This window comes from Triplophysa rosa, linkage group LG20, assembly GCF_024868665.1.
Source record: "Triplophysa rosa linkage group LG20, Trosa_1v2, whole genome shotgun sequence".
NCBI classification, from domain to species: domain Eukaryota; kingdom Metazoa; phylum Chordata; class Actinopteri; order Cypriniformes; family Nemacheilidae; genus Triplophysa; species Triplophysa rosa.
The window spans coordinates 12,551,920-12,575,837 of NC_079909.1; the positions used below are offsets into that span (position 1 = coordinate 12,551,920).

General features: G+C 38.7%; 1 protein-coding gene across 1 annotated transcript in view; it reads left to right on the forward strand.

The window, feature by feature from the left end:
* Positions 1-23,918, forward strand: part of ovgp1 (oviductal glycoprotein 1) — a 116,918-nt gene that overhangs the window by 20,212 nt on the left and 72,788 nt on the right.

Here is a 23,918-nt window from a genome sequence, read left to right on the forward strand (position 1 = left end):
TGTATTGTGTTCAGTGGCTGGGGAAATACATCATTGTGATATAAGGCAAGAAAAGTGAAATATGTCGATATACACGTTAGGTTTGTGCTTTTTGCCGTTGTGAAGATAAATGCCCCACCCGTTGCACATTGTGTATCAGGGCTACGTGCAGGTAGATGCCAGAAATAGACTAAACAAAAAGCTTATCGGTCGTTAAAAAAGATACCACAAAGGCATTTTATGTCGGCCAAAGAATATTGTATTACATTACATTATAATTTGTAAAAACTCCTGATTTTTATTGTGCATTCCAATTAATATCAATCAAACTGTTGGTTTGTTTTAAGCCATAATAACTCAAAAAACACAGTTAACTAACACAATAAAAACATGATACCATAATAAAAAACATGATTTTTTGTTATCTCATTTTGGAACCAAACTCTTCATTTGTTTCACATATAAATTTGTTAAGAAGTACATGCATGTGCATTTTGATAAAAATACATAAAGCTATATGTACCATATAGCATGCATGCAATCGTGTAAATGACAAAAAGATTATTTAACTCTAAATTGTGTAGTGCATTTTGGATTTCATGACACTAACCCATGGCACTGCCTGGTTACTACTATATTCCAGACTGCAGTGTCCTTACAGTAAGCAGGTTGCAGTGACAGTGTAACCTAAGAAAGGGTGCACCAGTCAGTCGACAGGATGCCTCCAGCTCTCATGGTTTCAAGTTGAGTCAGAGGTTTCATGCATTAGTGTGTGGGTGGAAAGAGGTTTCCTGGGCTGTTCCACCATCACAGGCCTGAGTGGGTGACCAACCACTCCTTAAAATGGAAACATTTCTGCTGCACAGTGCATGTTATCGTTCCACTCCGGTGTCCCTTGGAAACCAGACGTAGCTGTTGAAAATGCTGAATGTTAGTGTGCTAATATAAATTTATAGAGATATAATCTTTCATATCTTCATATACAATACAAGTACAATACAATTTCTCTACATGTTAACAGAGAGGGAATTGTGAGGATGATTCCGTTTCCATGAAATCTTCCTGTCTGCATCCACACAGATGTCACACATTCTAGATTGAGATATATCGTCACCATGGGAACAAGCAATGTCCTCACAAAGGCTCCGTCTCATCCTGATCGACATTGATGGTGGTTTACCACCATGGAAGGACTGGTCCAGTGTGATCAGGAAGTTGTGAATATCCTCCCATCTGTTTTCACCAGCTAATGACAGCCTTCTGAGAACAAGGCTCATTTGATGATAGCATGTCAGAAAAGACATGCTGCTCTTTTTTTTGAGCCTATATCTGTCTCTCACACACAGATGTACACGTGTAACCTAACTAGCCTAGTTTACGAAGAGGGACAGACTTGTATATCAATGTCTAATTGGATTAGCTGTGTGATCGAGTGGGTTATAAGCTCACAGATGTCTCTCTAGAGGACGGGCTCCGCCACTTCCGCAACAAACAGAGTAATCTTGTTAGCAGCAATACCATTAGCATAACAGAAACACTTAAAAGAGACTATGTAAACTTTATTTGTATATCTTTGTAAGTGGTTTGCGGACAATTGTCCTTTTTTTAAGAATGTAGCAAAGCAAACAGTTCTGGGGCACTTTTGACTATACCATTGTAATTCTTCCTACTATGGTATAGTCAGGGTGGACAAGAACTGTTTGGTTACAAGCATTCTTCCAAATGTCTATAAAAAGACATTTATACAGATTTGGAACAACTCAAGGGTGAGTAAATGATGACAGATTGTTTATTTTTGTGTGAACTGTCCCTTTAAGTGGATGATAATAATAATAATGTAATAGTAATAATATGACTAAGTATACAATAATAATATCTGTTTTATTTAAGACCGCTTTACAGAGCTATAAAATGAGCTAAATAAGATTTAGTTTTCCATTGAAAAAAAAAACATAGCTGAAAGTCACACCTAATTCTCTCCATCACAATAAACAAAGGCAGTGTTATTGACAGTTCTCTGTAAAGCTAGAATGGTTTGAGAATTGACGGGTGGGTGATGATTACTCTCATTTTATTTCTCGCCAATACTACCAAAATACTCTCCGATCAGCATAACAATTATATCACAGAGAGGAGTGGTGAATGACTTTTGTCTTTGACCTAGTGTAAACTAGACATTTTTCTGGCATTGTTTCTGAATAAAAAAACATTTCTGGAAGATTGTGTCATGCCACACTTTTGACTCTTTCAACAAAACTGTCATCACATGTGCTGTGGACAGAGAGAGAGAGAGAGAGAGAGAGAGAAAGAGAGAGAGAGTAGTCAGCAGGTTATTTCCTTTTTCAAGCGTTACTCTGGATCAACCAGTGTTTTTGAAAGATTGTGAAAGTCTGAATTCCGCAGCCGTGAGAGGCCTTTTACATAAACAAGTTACTCAGAGCCTTTAATGGACATCGAATGGCTTTGCGCTCCTGTTTTACCGTGTTTTATATTGCTTTGTAAAAAAAAACCATTCAATTCTTCTGAAACAAAAGTTTTGTAATACCAAGTACTGTTGTGAAGTGATCATTCAAGTTCAAAGGCCTTTTAATTGACTTTTTACTCTGAAGATCAGATGAATTTTGCTTTAATAAGTTTCCATTGGGGTCCTCTATAAACAGCTCCACCCTGTCTTTTGTGGTAAATCTTTTCATTTCCAGCAGTTAAGCGTTCTCGGGCCCAACAGGCCTATCTAATTTCAAAGCTTCAATGTGCATTGTGTGTGTGTGTACTGTATTCAACTCTTAATGGGTCATTAATGGAGCAGCTAAAAGATGAAGGAGGTTTTTTCTTCATTATGGGAACATTTGTATACTCTTGCTTTTTTAATCTACATTCTTGTCTCATTGTTATGCTAGGATCATATACTTCGTCGAACTTTCCATTGAGGTCTGGAATAATTCCTGAACAGGATCTTATGTAAGCTTGTTAACATTAAGGCGTGATTTTTTTTATCAATACGCTAACTTGTAATTCAAACAGAAGCACTTTAAAAGACATTTCAATTTGCATGTCCTCTCATATAGTGGTTTCTTTTAGCTGCACTCCAGAATTCTTAGAAAATCTTGTGAAACGTCACAATAACATTGAGCAAAGTAAACAATCCTAATAATGACATCATCAACGTTTATATTGTCTGTTCTGTGCCGTCTGTTGACTGTAAGCACCAGCTGATTTTGAAGCGCTGGAAGATTTGGTCCTTTTAAGCCTTTGGTCTCTTAATCACTAAGCTATTTTGGCAACAGCTGTTCTGAGACCTGAATGAATTGAATACTTCCGTCTGGGTCTGGGCTTTCTCTCATGTACCCCAGCCCCCTCTCAAGATTCAAATATCTTTATTGGCATGGTTATAACAGATGCTTTACATTGTCAAAGCATAGTAACATTAAATATACACATTAACAGCTTTCATGTTTGTTGCACAATGTTTCAGTTAGTTGGTCATGGTTCAGTTTTCCGGTTTGACCTTATGTCAGTCAGGATTTAACTTGGAGTTTTTCCGAGTAGCCATGGAAGGTTGTCTTTTTTTCTTGATTAAAGTCTTTGTGGTGGGGAAACATGTTCCCCTTAAGTAAGTATTAATAAAAAGTACAGTTCAGTTTCCAGAAGTTTAGCTAACTAGGTCTGTCTGTCTGCTTGTTTCTAAGATTGTGTTCACTCAGTCTGTACGTGACATCTCTGTTTTTCTCTGAGCACTTGCTGTTGATGATACAGTCATGACTTGTAATCCAAGCTGGTTGACACAGTGATATATCAGACACATAAGTGTCAGATCTAAACATAGGTGCCCACAGCCTGCAAGTCACTAAAGCACCTCACCCTAATTGTAAATGTGTATGATGTGAACATTCATGTAACATGAAAGCTCTAGTGTGGAGATCATTTAGGCAGCCTCAAAACGAACAAAAGCACATGTCAACTCACATATACAGTTCACCAGATTCTATGTTTTCAGGGCTCATCGGACTAAGCGTTGACTTGGGTTGTGGTTTAGAGGTAAAGCTTCTTGCTTTGAATGTCACGGGTTCAAAACCTGCTTGAAGTTCAAAGCTTGTTTGTCAGTAGATGTGTATCAGAATCTGGGGTTGCATTTTGTTGTTTCATTTTACTGTAATGTAAGGTTGTACAGTAAGGTTCTATACAGTGCCTTTCTTCACCTATATGTGTACCCACGATGTCTTCTCAGTAAACACAGCTGTTGTCATTTGCACAGTAATCTTGTGAGTGGGTTGAAACTGGTGTTTAACATGTGGTGGGTAGGTGTAGGTGCGAGGAAACAAATGCAAGGCTAGTTTGTTATCTCAGTACTGTTTAAACGGTGACATTTAGTTAGTTAATCAGTTAGTTGCATTTTGCAGACGTTATTTGCATGTGTCAGAACACTAATGGCAAGGTGAAGGCCAGCAGATCTTTATCATTAATTGCACATACAACAGCTAAATTGTGAGCTTGTCATTTGTTTTAGCAGCTCAGACTTGTAACTGTAAGGCTACTGAGTTATATTCATTGTATATTTGCTCACAGTTGCCTCTTAGGCTTTGGGAAACTTCCTAAACTTGCATAGTCCGTATCACGTATAAGAAATGTGACACATAATTACCTAATTGATTAACTTCTCATTTTGCTGCATAGAAAGACTCCGTTTAGAGGAAATTTTAGCTGGACGATTACTTAATCTTCCAGCAGACAACACAGCGCTTACCTCAGCAATTTTCTCAAACTTTCTCAACGCAACGTGTTTCTTCCACTTGAATTTCACAGCAACGTGTCTGAAATAACTGAAAGTCTCACCAGAACACACAGGGGTTTTAAACTTTATTTAGCGTATCAGACAGGACAGGGGGCGAAAAACAGTTGAAAGTCATATCCGTGCTTGCTGAGTCATTTTAATAGTGTCATGCATTTTCTGTGGTGTGACCTATTTCTGGTTTTGCATGATACCTTTTTTTCAAGGATTTTTGAAAATACATAAAGTTTTATGGTTATGGAAAATTCTGTGATTGGCCCCTTTTTATCCACTTGTTGCATAAGCTCAAAATATGGTATATATGTCAAGTTATTGGTAGGTTATATGTGGAGATTCAGGTCACAAACACCTGTTTGTTGCATCCGAACTCAACTGTAAAAAAATCTAACAAATTCAAATGCATTTAAATGCCTGAAATATTTTTTTATTCATTTGCAGTTTGAGTGTTGATTCTCTCTGTATGCTTTTCTTATCATGTAAAAGCACATTGTGTGTTAATATTAAGTCCATTGATTTATATAAATAATAATTAACTAATTGGATTAGGAAATATGTAAAAACTTTATTATGTAAATTAACAGAGGGATTTATTATTCTTTATTATTTTTGATTCCAAAGTTGTGTATAATTTCAGTAGAATTTTGGTGACATTTTAATTCAGTTTTTTGTTCACATAAATTTAATGTGGCCCAAACTTAAATTCCAGTGGACCACCGCAAAAAATCAGTAACTGTTGAGTAGTTTTAATTGAATGTAATACAATAAATATATACACTAAAATATTAAATATAAAATGAAATGTTATATAACCAAACACAGACCGGAAGTTAACTTTGGGCCAGGCGCCTGCGTCCAATGAAACCGTCTATATTCTCTGTTTCATTTTAAAGAAGTGCACGTGTGATTGTAAATAAGTAAGCTTTGCTCCTTCACTCAGCGCAGGAGTAGATTATTGCTCTTGGAAGCGTCAGCCAGTCTCTTACATCAAGGTAATTAAAATAATCCAACACTTTTCTTTATTACTTTTTTGTTTTAAAAACGTAACAAGCACCTCATGAATGCGTTTATGAAGTTGACGTCCTCGTGAAAGTATGATCAATGTCTTTTCATTGTCATCCCAGTGCAATATGGCCAACTTTATGTGCAATCAAGATTATTAGTTCTTTAACTGAGGTTCTAACAGCATTTCAACCCCAGAAATGCAATAACATTGGTGTTGTTTTATCCCATTCTGTTGCTTTCAGGGGCCGTTGCTGTAAGGTTATATTGAGCGAGACGCATTACAAATTCCATCCCACTCCTGAACACGTAACCAGCTTTTTTTGAGTCAGCTCTGTTTCTCTCTGAATCACATGCCTTTCATAATGTATGTGATGAAACCAGAGGCCAAATCGAATGAGTCAAACGTTGCCTGACATTAAAGTTTGGAGGCAGAAAAACGAGAGAAAATAAAATGAATAGAGAAGGAAAGCATTAAAAGAGATATAGAAACCCATTAATGCCCCTCAGTTGGAGAACCCGTGAAGCAGCCATTGTTGTCACGGTTACAGCCCATCTTAACCCCTCCGAGATGAGGAGCATGGGAGGGTTTCTCCAGCAATCCCATCCTCATTAATTGCAGTTTTCCCTCGACAGTTTCACTAAGCAATCTTCTATGACTCCTTTTGCCTTGTTTTTGCTGCAGGGCAGCAAAAGAAAGTGCAATCGTGTCCTCATCTCAAAATGAACTTAGACGTTAATTATTTTGAAGATTTAAACATTAACTCATTTTCCACTAAATGGTTTTTAGCTCCAGCTGCTGTAGGTTAAGAAGGGCACCAGTGTTTCCGACTGAATATGGGTGTTAATTCCTTTCTGTAAACAACACATGATATTTATCCTTCATGCCCAGCATTAGATGGGGGGGGGGAGACATAGGGAAGGTGTGGTTTAATGCTTACTGTCAACAATCTGCCCCTGAACTGATTTAGCATTTTTAAAATCCCTGAATACAGAGACAGAGCGCAACGCGTCATAATCTGAAAACCACGCCCACCGGGGGAAAACAATCCAACCCTCTCCATTGACTTTCAATGGGCTCTATGCATGCATGACTTCTGTTGACTGGAAACTGCCTAGGGTTCTGACCGTGAAACGCGGAAGCCCATTGCGGGAAGCTGCCTCCTTGTCATTTCTGACAAAAAAACAGAACAATGTCTTAAAACTGCTTTGTGACAAGGTGTACAGTAATAAGTTAAAAACTTAGAACTACGTTTTTTAAAAGCTGTCAACCCCCCCAAAAACAAGCGTATAAGGACACAAAAGTGGAGCAATAGAAAGTCAATGGAAAGGGTTTCATGGTTCCCCCCTGGTATGGGCGTGGCCTAAGTGCTCTCTGTCTCTATTGCAAACAAAACAGTATTTTGTCCCGCATTCCATTACAAACCACACTTTAAACAAATTAGATTTGATAATATATTTTTTAAATATTGCATACACGAATAATACGACTAGTTAAACCTCATTATATTTTTTACTACCATGAAACTAAATATGAAAATTAAATGTTACATTATTATCTTAAGGGACAGTTCACCCAAAAATGAAAATTCTGTCATCGTTTACTCACCCTCAAGTTGTTCCAAACCTGTGAAAATGTTTTTGTTTTGCTAAACACTAGGAAAGATATTTAGAAGAATGTTTGTAACTGTTTGTTCTGGGGCACTATTGACTTCCGTAGTATTGAAAAAGACTATCATAGTCAATAGTACCCCAGAACTGTTTATTTTCCCACATTCTTCTAAATATCTTTTGTGTTCAACAGAACCAAAAATTTTATACACAGAATTTTCATTTTCGGGTGAACTATCCCTTTACAAAATAGTACATTTATATTGTTTAGAAAACCATATAAGTGTACTGATTTGCAGTGTAGAGATTTCATTTCATCTGTGGTTTTTGCAAACCAAACAATTCTCCTTACCATCATTAAACACGATAACCGGCAATTCTGGGAAATTAGAGAAGTGTGAACATGGAACGGGCTTTGCATCTCTGGCGTTTTGTTTTTGGGTGGTTTGAGTTTTGAGAATGTAGGGAAACCACCTCTTCCGCTATGTGTGTATTTTAGCATCTGACACCGACATGCTTTCGACAGGGATTTTTTTCTGGTTATTTATGTTCTGTTCTGGGCATATTTTGGATCTGCAATATTGCAAAACAGTTTCTTGTGTATTGCTAAAGTGAAAATTATATGTTTAATAAGTATCGGTTTCTCAGGTTGATTACAGTCATTTGGAAATTCCCCGTTGAGCTTGCATATTCATTTTATTAGCACATGTAGCCTATGTGATCTGGTGCTCTTTGCTACTGAACATATACATTAGTATGACCTGGCATACTGTATATCCATATTGAGTCAAGCAGAGGAATGATAGGGAAGTGACCAGATCTTGTCAATGGGAACCCAGGAGACAGGGCAGGGACGAGCAGTCAGGACTCAGGATACAATTATCAAGCTTTCCAGCTCAGACAGGCCCATCCTAGAGTACAAGGATTTCCTTCAGTGCCGCACTTCCACAGGATTCATGGGAAACAGGAAGCCAGGAGCCATAGAGTCCTCTAGGCCTTTGGCTCATATTTGCACTTTGCTTTTCTTTTTCTATTTAGTTTTTTTAATTATGACTATCGCTGCTAATCATTAAAAGTTAAATCTTACTCTAGCAACATACCAATATAGCCACAACAATATAATAATAAAGTTTTGGCTCTTATTTGAATATTTGGACAGTGCTTCTAACAGAATTGTAAATTTTACAATTGTTAAAAAATTATAAATTGTAAAAATTGTACGATCAGAAATGAAAAATAAATAAGTAAATAATCATTTAATTAAATAATTTAAATAATAGTTGTATCAAATCACATTTACATTTATTCATTTGGCAGGTGCTTTTATTCAAAGCGACTTACAAGTAGGAGAACATTTTGTCAACACGTTAAACAGTACCGTTAGTTTACAAGGCAATGCTACTAGGAGGATTAAAGCTGGAGTAAGCAAGGGAGAGAATGAACAACAAGGTTTTTTTAGACACAAGACATAGACAGTTATTGGTTAGTCACATAATAAATAAATCACATAATCGCAATTCCAAAATAAGTGTTTATATGTGTGTGGCATGTACACTCACCTAAAGGATTATTAGGAACACCTGTTCAATTTCTCATTAATGCAATTATCTAATCAACCAATCACATGGCAGTTGCTTCAATGCATTTAGGGGTGTGGTCCTGGTCAAGACAATCTCCTGAACTCCAAACTGAATGTCAGAATGGGAAAGAAAGGTGATTTAAGCAATTTTGAGCGTGGCATGGTTGTTGGTGCCAGACGGGCCGGTCTGAGTATTTCACAATCTGCTCAGTTACTGGGATTTTCACGCACAACCATTTCTAGGGTTTACAAAGAATGGTGTGAAAAGGGAAAAACATCCAGTATGCGGCAGTCCTGTGGGCGAAAATTCCTTGTTGATGCTAGAGGTCAGAGGAGAATGGGCCGACTGATTCAAGCTGATAGAAGAGCAACTTTGACTGAAATAACCACTCGTTACAACCGAGGTATGCAGCAAAGCATTTGTGAAGCCACAACACGCACAACCTTGAGGCAGATGGGCTACAACAGCAGAAGACCCCACCGGGTACCACTCATCTCCACTACAAATAGGAAAAAGAGGCTACAATTTGCACGAGCTCACCAAAATTGGACAGTTGAAGACTGGAAAAATGTTGCCTGGTCTGATGAGTCTCGATTTCTGTTGAGACATTCAAATGGTAGAGTCAGAATTTGGCGTAAACAGAATGAGAACATGGATCCATCATGCCTTGTTACCACTGTGCAGGCTGGTGGTGGTGGTGTAATGGTGTGGGGGATGTTTTCTTGGCACACTTTAGGCCCCTTAGTGCCAATTGGGCATCGTTTAAATGCCACGGCCTACCTGAGCATTGTTTCTGACCATGTCCATCCCTTTATGACCACCATGTACCCATCCTCTAATGGCTACTTCCAGCAGGATAATGCACCATGTCACAAAGCTCGAATCATTTCAAATTGGTTTCTTGAACATGACAATGAGTTCACTGTACTAGAATGGCCCCCACAGTCACCAGATCTCAACCCGATAGAACATCTTTGGGATGTGGTGGAACGGGAGCTTCGTGCCCTGGATGTGCATCCCACAAATCTCCATCAACTGCAAGATGCTATCCTATCAATATGGGCCAACATTTCTAAAGAATGCTTTCAGCACCTTGTTGAGTCAATGCCACGTAGAATTAAGGCAGTTCTGAAGGCGAAAGGGGGTCAAACACCGTATTAGTATGGTGTTCCTAATAATCCTTTAGGTGAGTGTATATCTATATATATGTATTAAGAAATATGTGTAATATATATTTATATATAATTCATATACATTTATATATATATATATATATATTAATGTAAATATATGTTACATGCATTTGTTTGCATGTATATACAAATAAATATACACAACACACATAAGTATATTATGTAAACACAAACATTTATTTTGGAATCGATTAATCGATTTGACAGCACTAAAAAAAGAAAGATTAATATAGGCCTGTTTGCAACCCTGAGTTACACCATGTCTAAAACAAAAGTGAATATAATTTACAGGTTATGCCATTATGTTTGGTTGGCACCTTAGTCAATGATGGATGCATATCAACACAAAAGGTTATTTTCGGACTTACCAGCTCATAATCTTTAGCATCCATGCACATCTTTGTTTAAAATGTGTTTACCTTTCGATGACAAATGAAAGTCAAATCAACCGAGTTTGCAACAGTTTTGCATGTAGAGTTTGTGTGTAACTCTCTTCCTATATGACAGGATGTGTTTATAATCAGTAGCGTTCTGCTCATGTTGTTTGTTTTGTAATCTGTGGAATCTCTTCCTGACATATCATTTCAGCGTGATCCTGTCGGCCAATCGGGAGGAAGAAGAGGAAGGATGTTGCTTGTCCTTATATCTGTATGTGAGGTTGATAAATTATACGCAACACAGATCCAAGACTAGCAGTAGACAATCTAGTGTATACTTCCAGGAGCATACCAAACATTCATGACACCATGTCATGCTTGAACAAAACACATCAGCCTAACCTAGTTTGCTGGTCTTAAGATGGTCTGCAGCCAGCCTTGGTTTAGGGAGGTCAGAGGTTAAATGCTAGTAGTCGTAATCTGTCTGAAACGTTGCAATTATTTTGTTTTTTATGTTGATCTATTTTTAATGCTAGATGCGGTTTTGAAGAAGACCCAGTGGAAACAGCCTCCATGGACTCATAAATGAGTTGTTTACTATAAACAAGCCTGTGTCGGTTAAGCTATAATGAAGATGTGATTTATGTTATTTTGCATCACCTCTCAACCCTATTATAGCATTACAGAAGACTTTTATCATTGTTTCTCCAGTGTCCAAAGACAGCTTGTTAGCTTAGGGTTATGGCAGCCGGGTACACTGTATCTGTCTCTGATGAAACTCTCTGTAACGCTTCACGGTGATATTTTTAATACTGAAGGCTTTACTTTCTCTTGCCTTGCTCCATCTCTCTATTTCCAATCTGTCTTTCCTCAGCTCTCTCTCTCTATCTAACTTTCTTGTGCTCGCTGTCACCCACTGAACGATACTGCTTTTCGCATTGCAGCTCATCAAAATTGCACGCCTGTGACATCTGAATGTGTTCATGCTCTCAAAGACATACTTTTTCCAGTGCAGCATTCCAGCTGGGAAAAGAGAGCACAACTTGTATGATGCAATCCAAATATCGTGTCGGCGAGATTAAACCGATAGTGACGGAGACCATCAAAACAACACGATGGGATTTGCATTTCTTTGCCTGTAGCAGGGAAAGACAGATGTCAAAAATTGTTATGTTTACACCAAATTATATTACGCTTAAAAATAATTTGTGAAATCTTCACGGAAATACCACACATAATCTGCAATCATTCCGATGTGTGGAATCCTTTTTCCAGGATGTTGTCTTCTCAGTAATTTCCTCATTTTAACCGGGGTGGTTTCACAATGAGCTGTCAACACACACAGGCCGAGGTGGATTTGAAGGTCTGACATGTCCATAACAAACCCGGTGCAAATGTCTCGTTCAACTTTTGACCCAGAGAACATTTACCTAAGGCTGACCGGCAGCTGACTCAACACCTTTTAGCACCACGACATCACCAGTTACAAAAGAACTCATTAAACTAGAAAATAGGCATAATGCATGATGAATCCTGAATTAAGGTATCGTTCACCCCACAAATAATCTGCCATCATTTACTCTCCTTCGAGTTGTTCCAAATCTGTATGAATTTCTTTGTTCTGATGAACACAGAGAAAGATATCTGGAAGAATGCTTGCAACCAAACAGTTCTTGCACCCTATTGACTACCATAGTAGGAAAATTTACTTTATTTTTTTCTGTTCTGTTTAACACAAAAGAAGATATTTGGAAGAATGTAGGACAGCAAACAGTTCTGGGGCACTTCTGACTACTATTGTAATTTTTCCTACTATGGTAGTCAATGGGGTTCAAGAACTATTTGGTTACAAGCATTCATCCAAATATATTTGTCTTGGTCAACAAAACAAAGACATTTATACAGGTTTGGAACAACTAAAGAGTAATTCATGACAGAATTTTTATTTTTGGGTGAACTATCCCTTTAACGGAACAGTGCACCTAAAATTAAACATTTTGTAATTTACAACAAAATACGGCTTAAAACTATCAGTATTGGAAAGGGAGCTCCTTCAACAATACTATTAAAGTGCTTTTGCATTCTTTTGAAACCCGAAATCGCCGGTTCCCATTCATCGTAAATGCATTGAACAGAGAGGCCAAGTAAATTTTTACAAATTTTCCTGTGTTAAATAATAATGAAATGTGACATTGTAACTGTTCCTTTAACTCCAGAGCACTCATTGCCATCCGAGAGTGGGCGCCAAGTGGCGTCATCTGAATATTTGATCACAGGTTTGTGTACCGATAGTCACCATGGTCACCGCTCTCCCGTGCTTTGTTTTTCCCAGCCCGATGTGTCGACACAGTTCCTGTAGGCAGTGAGAGGCTGATGGTTGAGCAATCCCAGGGCCATTGCGTAACCCTACCCTTCTCCCTCTCAGGTGTGATCTGCCTCTCTCCCTCTCTTTTTCAGTTCGTGCCTGTAAGTCAAGCTTTTCTAGACACGCGAGACATTCGGCTAGCGGAGGTGAGGTAATGTTGTGTACATACAGTGTCTCCAGCCCCCGGGGGCTGCGCAGGGGAGGGGCAAGGGTTGCACAATCAACAGTCCGGAGCTGCTCTTTGAATCTCATACGATGGGGGGTTGGGGGAATTGATACCTTTACTGTAGACGGTAGGGCAATATGGGTGTACACCAATGAGCTGTAATCAGCTCTCAGTGGGGCAATCAAAGAGAGAAAGAGATTTGGAAGGAAATCTTCAGGCTGAGAGAGAGAACAATGAAAAGATTCATTAAGTCATTAGGTATTATTTGTGAAACTTCAATCTATCTATAAAAAAATACATCGGACCTTCTGTTCGGTTTGGAGATCCAACGCTCCTGAATGCCCTACTTTCAACCGGTGCGACACCCAAAACTACTCACTTGCCGTACAGTATGTCAAACTTAAAAGACCTAAAAGTGCTTTGGGTGGGAAAGCGTGCGTATATTAAATCCGTCTGATGACACAACAGGCAGATATCACTGTACAATATGTGATCATATGCAATTCCAGGCAATCGCGCTGTCTCTCACTGCAATAAAAGCGGGTCTGTCTTTACCCATGCAGTAATGATCTGCAATCACCATGCAACGATGACCAACAGCGTTAACGCTCACCTCTCCGCACGTTCACGTGAAGCCAGCCAACTCTGATAAATGGAGGAGGGTCAGTCATGTGATAAACCCAACAACAGGGAGCTTTCTCATGGTGAAAGCGCTTTTTAAATGATTGCACGGGAGTTGCAGGATGTGAGTCAGGTGAGAGTGATGTTGACACGCTGCTCTGAAGTCAGAGTGGGTGTGGGGCCCTTGAGAGCGGTAGCTGTGCTTAGGAATCAAATCGCTGATCCTAGATCTGCCCGGAGACTGTAAGAAGTCTCAGCAGGAGTTCGAATTTTCTACCCTTAAACCCTTGAAACAAGATGCAACTTTTAGTAGATGTGTCAAGTGCCAGTTGCTTTCAGATAATGTATTTTTTTCTTACTGTTATTTTTTATCATTTTGGTGGACGTTTATTTTCAAAGCAACTCGCAGGATTCATTCTTTACATTTTATCAGTGGTGTCCTTAGGAGTAAAACCAAACGTGTCAAAAAAAGAAAAATATCAGAAAACGTCTCTTATAATTTGCATGTTTTATAGATGTTTAGATATTAGCCATTTCTTAAAAACAATAATAAAATAAATATTATAAAATACAAATAAAATATAAAATACAATTTAATTTATTTATTTTTAATATATTTCATTTTAATGTTCAATATAGTTTAACATTTTAAACCTCATTACATTTTGGTATATTTATGTGTCGAAAAAGAAAAGTAAGATATATTTTCTGAAGAATCACTTATAATTTACTTGTTTTATAGATGTTGAGATATTTTCCTCAAAAGCATGAATGCAAGAAAAAATTGCTTATATCCTTAAATAAAATGTTAAATACTTTAATTTATATATATTTTTTATATTTTGTAAAGTTTAATATTGTTTAATATATTTTTTATTTTAATATTTAATGTTTGTTTTAAATAATATACATGATTGAATAATATAATTTCTATTTATTTTTATTTATTTTCTATTTACGTTTTTTTATTTGATATTTGGTTTTAAAAATATTTTTGCAGTGTCTATAATACTCAGCAGTCAGAACATTGCTCAATGTGAGTGATGTGATTATGATTAAATAAGTAACTTTATATTTTGATTACTGCAGACTTTTACTGGCATTGTTTGCTTTGCTTTTGTGGCAAAGTGAAGCAATACCAGGAGGTAATTTAGACAGTCATTCACACAGCACAAGGTACACACAAAGTTCACCTCGGGCGAAAAGTGATGGAAGTCTCTATCTGTTTTTCACGGGTCTTTCAGTTTCTCCAATAGTTGTCAGGAAGAGGAAGTATGAAGAAATATTCAGGGTTTCCCTTCTTCTCGTGAACAAAGCCTGAGCAAGCTTCTTTATAAAGAGAACCCGTCCTAACAATTATTGGTATTGGTGGTATTCCCCTTTTTAAGAATGACATGTCTAAATCTGGCTGGCTTCATCTTGCGGTCACATTCACTGGAAAAAGTTGCAAAGGAGTTTTACGTGGGCCGTTGTCTGAGCGTGTCAGAAAGCATTAGTCATTCCACGAATCGCAGTGTCATAACACTGGATGAATAATCATACCTTTGGCTTCCTCTTTGATGACCCTAGCCGACCTCCATCATAATTTGTGGCTATTTCGTAGACTTTTATTTCCTGGATCATTTCTAAAATTACTCTTTATGACTGCAAGTCGGCAGATTTTTTTGACTCTGGGTTTGGCTCTGGTGAATGAGCGAGTGAAAACTCAAATCACACTTGCGTTTCACGTGTCTTGCGCTTTGATTTATTTTGTTGTTTTGTTTCTAAGATTGTGATTTCCTTCCTAAAGATGGCAGCTTGTGATTTCTGCAGTACAGCCTAAATGAACGAGTCATTATATGAACCGAATCGTTGAACTCTAAATGTTTCAGTGTATCGCATTAGTGTAGAATGTGGCACTGCTGTGTTTGCAGACAGGGGCGGATTTAGTGATTTGGGGGCCCTAGGCAAATCCATGTATGGGGGCCCCAACTATGCGCCATTTTACTTTACTGCAACCCTTATTTTTCTTCCTCCTCAAAGCACAAAACTTTTCACCCCCAGTCAATGTGACAGGGGAAAACTAAGCTTAATAAACACAGATAAATTCCCAAATGAAAACATAGGAAAACCCATAGAATACATCTGCAGGGTTTTTCCTGGCTAAAAATGAGGCGGAGGTTGTGCAACCCGCTTATAAAGTTATATAAAGCATTACATTTATTCAATCAAACAGAAAAGTTGAAAATTATAATATGAGCCTTTTTTATAAGACTTTTTAGCCCATAAGTAACCAGTCTAACTAAAGGAGCAAAGCTCATTTACACCATACGTTCCCTTGTAGTTCACTGAGGTTTGAACGATTCACTGATCTCTTACATTATGTGTAAACGAATTGGTTCAAAGGAGTCATTTGTTTGCGAGTCTTTCTGATCGCAATGTGCGTTCATACTGGCGCACTCGCTGTGTACAGAATAACGCTGATTCAACGAGACAACTTCACAACTAAAAACATTAGAATGATGTACAGCAAGTTAATTTAGAACACCTTTTCAAAAAATTTAATGTAAAACATCTGAACAGCCGTGAAACACAGCTAATACAGCTCCTAATAGCTATAGCTATTTTACTGAACTCTTCAGCGTCTCACTGCGCTGGTAACGAAACAGCGCCTCTATTGTGGCGTAATGCTGCAACTGCAGTTACAAATGACAATCTGTTTTTTTGTGAAGACACTCCACATATTTTTGACGAGAGTCTGAGGCGGTCGCCTCCACTTTCTTTATGCAGGAAAAACCCTAAACTGGGATTACTATACACAAAGTTTGCCATCTCTCCGTGTGTTTTGTTGGGGTTAACGACCTTTCGTGCATTTAAATGTGACCAAATTTCTTTACTAGTGCATACAGTATGAATCGTTAGCACGGTACTGACGTTATATTGTCTTTATGTGCCCATCGGTCTGCGCAGCGGAGTCAAACAACCTTTCTACCTTTTAACTGGCCTCCTACCAAGCGCACAGCGCTCTTTGTTTGACAGATGTTTTGGTCGTCAGTCATTATAACGGTGTTGTCGCCGTTCATGGAAAAATACTCACCGGCACATTATCATTGCTCGTGGCCGGGAGAGTGCTGTATCTGGCGGGAGAGAGAGGCGCTGCTGCTGTAGGAGAAGCGGTGGAGTTTGTGTGGGGAAACTTTAGCAACAATCTTTTGTGAATCGTCTTTTCCCCTCTCCGCTGGTGTAGCTGCGTTTCTTTGTCGTTTTATTTCCCTGCGACTTTAACTTCGTTTAGCAGCTAATGTACCACACAGTGACACTCTCGCTGTGGGCAGTTCTACTAATTCCGCCGCTAACTTTCTCTAGCTGTTGTCGAACTCGTCTCGCGCATATACGGTGCTAATGGAATGGTCCACTCTAATCTATAATGGGGGGGGGCAGTGCTTTCGTACAGATGTAATAACGTAAAACGTTATGGGATATCCCGACTATTTGGATGATTACTTGGGACTCTACGTGTCTGCTGACACGGCTTATTGGTTAAGTCCACCCCTTGCTTTTGGAGGCCCCTGGTAGCTCGGGGGCCCCATGCGACTGCCTACCTTTGCCTAATGGTAAGTCCGCCCCTGTTTGCAGACAAACGGTTACATTCAAATAAGACTCGGTACACACACAGCACCCGTAGGGCTTGTTCTGTCACAAGGTGCACGCACACGCAAACACAGAGTGCATGTGACTCAAAGTGAAACCGACATAGGAAAGACCTTTGCAGAGATACAGAAACAATATGATTAAATCTGTTTATCTCACTTTTGTAAAGCGTTTGGTTCCACAGAGGGAAACTTGTCTGTTGATGCAGAATGACTTGATAACACAAGCTTGTATGATCATATTCATAAAACTGATCTTGTTTTTGGTGGTTTTCTATAGACGTAGCATGGTGTACTGTTCTTTGTGTCTATTCGAGATCTATTCGGCCAGGCTATTTATGCGTGTAAATCCTGATTCTAAATATGTCTTGCCGTGTCATACCAGCTCATTCTGGAGAGATTGAGTTTCTCAAGTCTTGATAGACAGAATGTCTAGGTTTATTCTATTCTCATGTGTGAGATCGTAACCGCGGCTTTCCTTCCGTACGGGTTTTAGAGCAAACTTCAAATCGTTCTGCTTCCATCACTTAATCCGTTTTCCCAAAGGCTAATTTGTCAATAAAGCACTGATCTGCTTCCAGGAAGGGTTCTTTTCCTCTCCGTGACCTTGAAGAAACTCCAGTAAATGGAGGCGTGCATTGATATCTCATTGACTGCATGGCCCATTGAGGGTAATGGATCTTTATGGATGTCTGTCCATTTAGGGGATTGAATTTCCTGAGCTGACATGACCGATGTAATCCTACTCTCTATGCAAAAAGGTTCAGGATGGGAATGCATGTCATCGAATTCAGAGTCGTGTACTCTTAACTCTGTACATCAGGATGCTTTTTTTACGTGTGCACACACACAGCTTGAAGGGGGCCAGTGTTTACACATTCCGCTACGGCTATTAATAAAGAAGCTTTGTGTTTCCCATACTGGGAAGCCGAGTGGTCTACACTCTCACTTGTGTCATAGAAGGTCGGCAGTGTGCAGTACGACGAACTTTGACCCCATGGACATGTTGGACTTCCTAGTTCCCAGATCACGCCGAAGACTTACCCAATCCATTTATCACCCATGCATCTAAACTTTGTAAACACCCTATAGACAAAGGTAGCTGACCTGAATAAATTACAGTCGCGTTGCAAAAGCAACATGTGACATCAGCTGCAATCCCCAGCGCATTTAAAAATTATTTTATTGCGTTAAAAAGACATTGCAGGCGTGATTGAGAGAATAGTGCAATCGCTATGGCAGTATGATGACAGTGTTGCAACAACTCAGCATGTGACCTGTCATTAGACAAGAGAGTCATTTGCTAATGTCTGTCTGCTATATCACAGACTCATCTGTGGGCATAAATTCTCCATGCTTTTCATATCCATCATTGTTATTACGGAAGCAGGGCACCTGTTTTCAGAGTCAAGGCATATTTAGATTTTTTTAATGTGTTTGTCCTCCCACATTAAGATTACCAATAAGACTTGGTGTACCCTTCATTGAGCTATTATCTCAATTAGCGCACTGTGCGTTCTTCACAGAATGTTCCCTTTGAAGGACTATCTTTAGTTTGCTGTTTGTTCTGCAGTAAAATTGTTTATTTTCTCTCATCATCCGGCAGACGAATGCAAAGAGAGAGAGGGCAGTTATCATTGGAGCTATTGTTAAAAATGTGGTTTGGGGGTGATCTAGGAAACGGGTGGGGCAGTAGTTATCTTATGACAGGGAGTTTTCGGGTGGGGTGGGGGGTGATGGTGTATTTTCTGTCCCGTCCCCTGTAATCTGAACACCACCTGATTTTTACGTTGGACCACACTGCAGACAGCACGCACCCTGTGCTGTATCACTCAATACGTGAGTGTCCTTCCTGCTCACAAAGCCATCTTTGTCATGGCCCATTGAGTCAGGATTGCTTAAGACTCTGTTCTCCCTCCTGGGGTTTGTGTCCCATGGGTTAAAGCCTCACAATGCCTCACTGTTTATGCATGTCACATTTCCCTGTCGCTGTCATGCTGTTGTGTCTCTTTATTTGATGTTCTTCCTTCCAAGTTCTATGTTTGTACGTCTGCGCATCCGTGAATAGATCTAGGATTTGTTTGAGTTTTACGCTCATTTACCTTTCTGATTTGTAGGAGATAGATCTTTCAAGTGTAACAAAATGCGCAAACACTGTGTTATTCTGCCTAGTATACAAGGCTGTACAATGCATTCAGCCTGAAAGGCGAAACAACATTGTTGTATACTTTGTGTGAATGTATAGGGCATTTGGAGAATAGTTGGTGGATGAGGTCATGATTTGAATTTCCTTTTTCAGTGTGGGATTGTGCCAGAAGCGTTAATTCTATCACTGTGAAACAATCGGCATGCTATTTGTGGTCGACCGAAATGCTGCCCTTGGCCTGCTGGAGAAATTTCCACTCGCACAAACACAAGATTGTGTAATGTGCACATACTGCAGCTTTGTAGACAGGCTTGTGTTTATTCCATGTGACAGAAACATCCCTTTAAAGGGTTGCAGGTAATCTAATCTGTAATCACGAGACGTTTCTTTATAATTCGGATTTCAAAAGAGCTCAGAGTGATTATGGAATGCAGATAGCAGAAATGTTGCATGTTTGTGTTCGTGTTTAGAGCTGAGCGGGGACAAATAACATGTCTGTGGATTTTTTTCAGCATTTTAAATTGTAAGCATAAAGATTTTATAAACATGTATGCATACTGTTTGTAAAAAAATAAAATAATAATAATAATAATAATAATAAAATAAAATAAAAAAATAAAATATAAATAATAAAATAAAAAATATATTATATTATGTTATGTTATGTTATGTTATGTTATGTTATGTTATGTTATGTTATGTTATATATAACCCCAAAATAAAATTTATTTCATTATGTACTCACCCTCATGTTATTACCAACCTATGACCTTCTGTCTTCTGCAGAACACAAGAGAAGGTATTTTGAAGAATGTTGATAAACAACACTGGACCTTGGACACAAAACCACTGAGACATTTCTCAATTTCTCCTATTTTGTGTTAAACAGAAGAAAGAGTCACACAGAGGTTTTGAACCACATGAGGGTGAATAAATGATGACAGAATGTTTCTTCGTAGGTGAACGGTTCTTTTAATTCAACAGAATATTTCTTTGTTTTAAATTTCTTTAAAGTCCCAAAACTTATTTCAAAGTTTGAATTAACTTTTTAACCTCAGTGTAAGATATACATCACATCCTTTGAGCAGTCAAATTCTTTTACATTTTATTAATTTTATCACCTAGCATTCTAGGTTAGGTAACTTCATTCTTATGCTATCACAAATTAGTTTAAAATAGTTTCAGGTGACATAATGGACGTCACACTGCGGGGACACAGCTTGAAATTTCATGTCAATTACGCACTTGCTGAGAAATGTAGTGAGCAGGTCAGCAGAAACGCTGTGTGTGTGTGTGTGTGTGTGTGTGTGTGTGTGTGCGTGCGTGCGTGCGTGCGTGCGTGCGTGCGTGTGTGTGTGTACTGTACTGTGCGTGTGTGTGTGTGTGTGTGTTTGTGTTGAGACAGGATGCCTTCAGCTGGGAGCACCGCCAGGTTTGATGCTCATGGAAAATAGTCCTGGAAGGTGTGTATTCCAAGGAACGTCTAAATGTTTTCCTTTTTATTGAAAATGTGGATGTGGCAGTGCTAGCAGACCTGCATGTGTCCATATGTTCTACTGCCTGCACATGTGTGTCGTGTGTTTTTGATCGGATGAATGTGCGCATGTGGTTATTTATACTGTACCTCTGCAGAGAATCCTGTGGATTGCTCAACATCCTCTCAGGTCATGTGAAATGTGAGTGGAACAGAGCACAGGATGTGCAGCTCTGGCCCAGCATGCAGCCAGAACACACTCACTCACTCTCTCACTCATTTGCACACTTGTGTACTTGCTCGCTCGCTCACTCGTGCTTCCTCCTCATCCTCCCGGCTCTCTCCTGCGCCTGCACCCATTCACTGCTACTCATGGCATAATGGCCCTATTATTGTGTGACTAGCACATTCCTAATGCCCTGTTACCAAAAACTTGGTATTTTGTGTCAGGTCATCATTTCCAATATCCTTACACACCTATACGAGGAAATGAGTGTGTCTGAGAAATGAGTGATTGCTTTCTAAATCAGTCTACAGCACTGATGCAACAAAATTACAGCATCGTGAAGCATCAATATCAGACCGGCAGAAAAGAAATCCATTGTGATTACAGGATGAGGATCCACTAGAAACGCAATAGTCTCCCTTCTCCACCCGAGAGAGAGTTTGCCCTCATCCACAGGACTTTTTAATGCTTATTAGTGAGCTATACTTCCTGACAGGAGCGGACGGTCTTTAGCAGGATGCAGGATGTGGTGGGGGCTGTGGTGAGGGGTGTGTGGTCATGTGTTTGTGTGAGTGTGTGTGTTATTATAAGAAGGAGCTCTGAGGCTTCGCTATTCACATGGGAAGCCAGTTGGGAAAATGGGCATCCAAAGTTCAACTCAATACTGACCCCTTAAAATGAATCACTGTCATTTCCTTCTCATTACACAAGGCATCAGCAGACCCTGGGATTATGTGCAAAGCAGACACTTTTTGTTTTTTTATAAGGATGGGGGTGAGGTATATGAATGATGAGTGCTGGAGTTGTCTTAAGAAATGAGAGCATGTTTTGGGGAAAATTGTTTTGAAGCAATTTGCACGTTATTAAAGATTTTTAGAAACCTTCTAATTGTCTAATCCTGGTAATTCAGTGTTTTAATGTCATTTCTGTGGTTTGTGTTTACATGGAACAAAACTTTTTCCATTGTGTGATATAATAAAAATATGTTAGGAATTTACATCGAGTCAAGATTTCACGTCTCAATGCTTATTATCTTGCATTCACTGCCATCTAGTGCTGGAAAGAGAGTGCACTCTGCACGTTACGAAATGTTTGTCAGTATCAGTTTTCTTAATGAAACTTGATGAAAAACTGTCTGAAATGATCCTGACATGTTTGTAAGTAAGTTTTAGCAGACTTCGGTGTTTTGTTGAGAATAATTACACATCCCGTGTGTTCATCCCATACAAAGCCAATTTGTCCCTTTAGAAAAGCCGCAGCCTAGCATCTCAGGGCACATGCTACACTGAATAGACGTCAAAAACACGTTCCTATGTATGAGGAAATCTCATGGTGCCATCTGCCATCATAATAGCATTTTTTTGTATTTCGTTAAATTAAATTGGACAGGTTTCCTGAGTTACCATTTAATTAATTTAAAGGGATACTTCACCCAAAAATGAAAATTCTGTCATCATTTACTCACCTTCGAGTTGTTCCAAATACCAAAACAGATCTCAACACCCATTGACTACATTCTTCAAAATGTCTTCTTTGTGTTCAACAGAACAAAAATATGATAAAGTAATTTTTCCTACTATGGTAGTCAATGGGTGTTGAGATCTGTTTGGTTATAAGCATTATTCCAAATATCTTTCTCTGTGTTCATCAGAACAAAGAAATGTATACACATATTGAACAACTCAAAGGTGAGTAAATGATGACACAATTTTCATTTTTGGGTGTCAGTTTAAGGTTCAAGTCACTGGACACGTGGTCTCATATGAATAAGAACTACAACTACCATGAGTTTACGTGCCTGACGAATCTGACAGTTAGCAAATAGCGTTAAACACACAAAATCGATTGTGTGTAACGGTGACTAGCAGGTAACTTGTAGTTATGCAGTGGGCTATGCAGTTTCTAGTAATAGCGTTTGCACGCCTGGTGTGCACGAGAAAGTCCTCATGATGGCACTATTTCCACAGCAACATGGGACGCCAAAGCCACGCGCCTCCTCCCGAGAACCAAAACATTTGGATTTAAACAGATTTACCAATATGAAATAACAGGTACGTAGCGTGTATTTTTAACGTGTGTTCTATGTTATCCTGTGTAATGTGATTGTGTAAAATCAGAAAGGGTACAAATTTTCCAGCATTTTCCCTTTTCTAGGTTAATGACAGCTGGTGTTGTAAAAATCAAGTTGACATGAAATCACGTGTTCAATGTTTTGCAGCCAGACTGAAATAAATGAAGTAATCAATGAGCTCGTGAAACCTAAGGTAGGAAACATGAAAGTGAGGGGAGGCAGTTTTGTTTTCTTTGGGTTATGTGAGATAAGATGCTTTGGCCAGTTTAGATGGTCAGATTTAGATTTTTTATTTTATTTTACATTATGTAATTTTACACAGGGTGTTACTGCGATACCTGCGCTATTTAAAGAGATCATTGAGTTTAAAATAGGATTTTGCTAATCTTGCATGTTGTCTGTTGATGTGGTCTCTAAAATCGTCTGAGAAGTGTTTAATAGCTCATTTGTGTTGTAGGTCAGGATGGTCAGTGTTATAACATGGACTTCAGTGTCATGTTTTCTATTGACTGGGTGTCAGTGAGAAAGAAAGCCAGATTCCTGCTGTGCAAGTGACTTTTAACAGTCAGAATGGGTTCGAGCTTGTGATTCTAGTGAAAGTTTTTTGCAATACATATATTGCAAACATTTTATTATATTATAGTAGATGTTTCACCGATGCCTCAATTTAGGAGAGGTGTCAATAGCATGAAATA